This window comes from Phragmites australis, chromosome 12, assembly GCF_958298935.1.
Source record: "Phragmites australis chromosome 12, lpPhrAust1.1, whole genome shotgun sequence".
Lineage (NCBI taxonomy): Eukaryota > Viridiplantae > Streptophyta > Magnoliopsida > Poales > Poaceae > Phragmites > Phragmites australis.
The window spans coordinates 25,075,796-25,080,784 of NC_084932.1; positions in this window are offsets into that span (position 1 = coordinate 25,075,796).

Below are 4,989 nucleotides of genomic sequence, written 5' to 3' on the forward strand. Positions count from 1 at the left end.
TAGCGTATGGCTACCTCTTCTAGGAAGAGAGGGAAGCATTTAGCTATGGTGGCCGGTCCGCCTCCACTGGCCTCTATGGCGAGGGCGTAGGAACGGACGAACTCATCAGGGTCCGAATTGCCCTTGAACTTAGGTTGCTTCGGGGTCCGAAAGCCCTTCAAAAAGGGAGTAGTCTGCTGGCAGCTTGTAGGGGAGAGTCGTAGTTTTGTAGAGGATCCTCGCGACATTGGCTCTGAGGCTCCGGAAGTTGAACGTGACGGGTCCTAGTGTCAAAGAGGTCATCGGCCCTTAGGGCCCGGGCCAGAGCAGCACCGGTCGTCATGGGGGTGGTGGTGGTCATGCGGGTAGCTTGCTGCTCGACCCGTATGGCCGTCTGTAGCTCCTCAATATGGGCCAGTAGTGCTGCCAAGGGTGATTGACGCTCAGGTGAAATGGTGTTTTCAACGGTGGCACCGGCTGCAACCCCTAGGGGCGCAACGGGGGCCTCGTTATGTGTTGCTGTTGCTGCTGGGTCTCCGAGGAAGGGAGCCCTTCAGCGCCGGCCATAGTTATGGTCGTGGTCGGGTCGGTGGTGGTCGTAAGGCCCTCGTTCCTCCTGGTTGGGGGGTCATCGTCGGCACGGCCTATGCTTTGTCATCCGGACTTTCGCACAGGTGTGACCGGGGGGTCGACCACCGTCGCCGCGGCCGCGGTGGTCTTCTTCTTGGGTGGCATCCTACCTCTCTTAGCACTTCTGTGTCCGAGTCCCCACGGACGGCGCGCTGTTGGTGCAAGAGATCGTCTTGCACTAACAAGTACGGCGATAGTTTCTTCTAAGGAGGAGACTCAGGCTTAGGGACACCGAAAATGTATTGATAGTAGAAAAGATCGGTCTAGGGGAGTATCACTATGTGTCTTTGCGTTTGTATGTATCTATCTACCCTCCCCATAGATGACCATGGCCCCCAGTTTATAGTGTTGTACGTAGCTTGGTGTACAAGTTATCGCTACTAACAAAGATCTAGGATTGGCCGAATTACATGGCGCAGGTCTATGTAAAATTACTTTTTACCTTACTCAGGAGATAATATCTACCATGACAAATACAGGGGCTGAACCAACCTCGAGGTTGGTGTAGGGCTGGTCCCCAAATGCGGCTTGGTGCCGCACTGTCCTATGTATCAAGCATCCTCCACTTGCATCATCATGTCAGGATGGCGTCCACTAGCCTTGGTACGTAATTCCGGTCACCTCCTTGCAGGGGAAGGATGACTGATATTCCCCCTCTGGCAGATCTTTTTTAGGCTTGATGACTCACCCCATAACCTTCGGGAAGCCTGCCCAAGCTTCGGAGGCTAGGGCTCCAGGAGGCATGGCTTCGGGACGCTGAGGCTTCCCCAAAGACCGGAGGTCCGAAAGTGGCCTTCGGGGGCTTAGGTCCATAGGCATAAGGTAGCTGGACCAAGGGTCCGTCGAGGGTCCTAAATAACGACCCCCAACAACACATCACAAAGAGGGGTTGGGAAAAGGTTTACAAGCTTTTGCCTTAGTTGTGGACGTGAGGAACATCAGGACCTCCTCCAAATGAGGGGGAGGGGTATAAATACCCCACACACAAGAACTAGCCGTTATAGTCAGAAAGGTGTGGAGTCTCCGTAAAAATTTACGGACCCTTCGGACTTTAACACAACTAGCCATTTTTTAAAAAAACTAGCCATTAGACTTGAAATTTGCGAACCCTCCGCAAAAATGTGGACTATCTGGAAAAAAGTATGAACACTCCGTAGTTTAACAAAACAGCCTAGGTCACTATAGTGAAAACACAATAACTTTTTACTACGAACTCCGATTTCAATGATATTCAACTCTACGAAAAGCTTATTCGGAGGGCTATCCATCCCAACCAAAAACAAGCTCCAAGACCACCAGGTGCAAGTGTTGTGACATGTGTTTCTCTCAAGTTAGTATTTGGGTTTGGTTAGTTTGAGCACCGAGACTTCTCAAATCATTTAATGTCGCATCCCTCTTGATAGAGCAGCATACCTATACTCAAGGTCAAATATGAAATCTATTTTAACCTCTTAAGCTTGGTAATCTTTAACTTTCCACTTCTTTTTAATTTTACTTCATGAGGGTGCAACCTTTTCTCTCTTTTTCTTAAGCGCATCCTCCTTGAGCTTGTGACTTAGGATTCTTAAACACATATGGTCAAGAATCAACTTAACATCCTCAAGCCACCTTAAACCTTATGATTCAACAATGATTTAATGCTTAACAACATATAATTGCTTATGGCCTTGATCGGTCCCTCACCGTTAGGCCAATACTTGCTCCTTCTCCATCACAGGGTCCCTCGGCGCCAAACCATTTGCTTGCCCCACTCGCATGGTCCTTTGTAGCCAAGCTATTTGCTACCCCTTCACCATCTTGACATATTGAGTCACACATAGTCTCACATCAACAATATGCATTCATTGAATTCCATTTCTACAATAACTTGATCATTTCTTGAATATTTGCTTTTATATGAATCTTGTGATCAAACAAGCTTTCATGTTGACTTCCCCTAAATTATGAATACCTTGATCAACTTTTTTCTTTCTTGATTAAGAATACCATCCATGTGACCAAGCAATCTATCATTGCAATTCCCTCTAATTTACCATTGCTCTTGATCACCTATCTCTATATCATCAATATGCACTCATGTATTCTATTTCTTCAACTAAATCTTCATTTCAGTATCTTTCTTCATATTGATGTTGTGACCAAGAAAGATTCCATATAAACTCTCTTTGATCAACTAAGCCTTTGATCACTTTTCTTCTTTCTTGATCAAGATACCAATTTGTGACCAAGCAAGCTCTCAACTAAATCTTCCTTGATTTGCAAGGCTCTTAAAATACTAAACTCTTGATCACCTTTTCTTCTTAGTGTTGCAATCTTGATCAATCTTTATGCACTTTCAATTTTCCTTTGATTATACAAGCAAACAACCAATGGGACCACACAATTACACTTGCATCCTTGTCTCTTTTTCCCTTTTTAATCTTTGCTTGCCATTTCTTTACTTTTTCATACTTCATATGACAAGAGCTTCACTTTGTCATTTGCAAGTAAAAACATATTCAAGCTTAACAAACTTATTAGTCATTTAATTGTTTTTCATTCAAACACCAAAACCCATTCGGAGGCCTAGATGTACTTTTAGTAGGTTCCGAGTTCAACCCGGACCCTCCGAATTCTACTGTTCATCAGTCGTTTTTCTTTTTCCATTTACTTTACTAATAGTTTGTAAATTTTATAGTTAATTCGTACCAACTCGAAAAATTGTGAGACTAGTTGTGTTAGATTTGTATGAGTATAAAAACATGTTAAAAATGTTGGAACTCAGAAATACTTTTTGATAATTAATTAGTTATTTAAATGTGTTTTGGCTTAATTAAATCACAGTTAATTAATGTGATGTCCTAAAATTATGAAACCACTTGGAAAATTCATGTTATGATTGGTGCTATCTAGGAAAAATATACTTCGGTATTAAAGTTCTGTTTAAATTGTGAAGCTCATTTAATCTTGATAGCTAGGTTAATTATGATCCTTTTTTAATAGACCTTAAATAAATCTTTCATACCATGAGCTTTCACACTTAAATTCTTATGATTCTTGTTTCATCATATTCTTCACTTAGCACCTCATATTACATTCAATTTTCATGGCATTTGGTGCGTGTATCATAGCATTTCGTCACGTTAATTGTGATGCACCGTTCTTTCTTTTAGCGATCAACGAACTAGAGAGCGACGGGGGTATTCTTAAGGTGGAACCTGATTATGATATTGTGTGTGAAGCACCTGAGGAAGGCAAGCATCTAAGAATGTTGCACCCACTACTTTGGATCATATGTTGTCTTTAATTTGATAAAGTATGCTACATGTATGTCACATATTATAGTTAGTCGAGGTTGGATTTTTAGGAGTAGATCCTAATTGTTGCATTGCTCTTCCTTGGTATTGTTATACTTTGATCTATTGTAACCCTGAGAAAAAGCACTTAATGGTCTAATTTTAAAAGGAATATATTATGCTTAGCAAGGCTTAGGTCATCGGTAGAAGTCAAGCGGTGGTTCGACTATCGTTCATGAGCTTAGGGCTTACTTTCATTCACAAAGATAATGATGCTGGAGGGATGTGTAAGTTAGTAGGATGAGGCGAGGTTCAGGCGGGCAATAGGGATGGCTCGAGAAGCGAGTCTCATATGCTATAGACCCGCTTGAGTCATTTAAGGATCGGCCATTGTTGTAGTTGGCTCGAGCACTTTCCCTGCTTACCATATGTCGATATAATGGTGAGATAAGCTGAATACCTTTTGTAGTTATGACCTTTTGGCTTGTTGGCCTATGGTGTCGTGGGCATACTAGGCTTGTAGAGGCAATATCGTAAAGGTGTTGTGGACATAATAGGCTTGTAGAGGTATCTAGTTTGCTTGGGGAATAGTTCTAGCTACCTCCACACCTTTAGGCATAACTAGGGTGCTCCGAGAGTAGCCCTAGTGGACCTTCGCACCTATAGGTGCATGTTCAAACTTTCGGGACTCATTTGGAAAAGGTTGACACGGGTACCCCTTGTGTGCACTTTAGCAGGTGACACAAGCCGAATGGTCATCGTGTCTTGTGGGTAAAGATGTACCCCCTGCAGGGTGTAAAATCAATTCGAATTGCTACACTCTCAGTTATGTGCATGCTTCTATCCATTTACATCAATCATAGGGTCTTCGATATCGGGATGTTGTAATGGTATGTTGGAAAGTGGTTCATGGTGTTGATAAGGAGTTGATATGGTACAAGTTACAGCTTTGTTATGTTGATGATCTCAGTATACAAGGGTGTTTTGATTAGGTGTAGATGCTTACACTTGAGTTCAAATCGTTTTTGCATATGAAGTTACTGAACCTTTGTGGCGAGTCCTTGCTAATTACCATATGCATTCTCCTTGGAGTTTTGCTATTTAT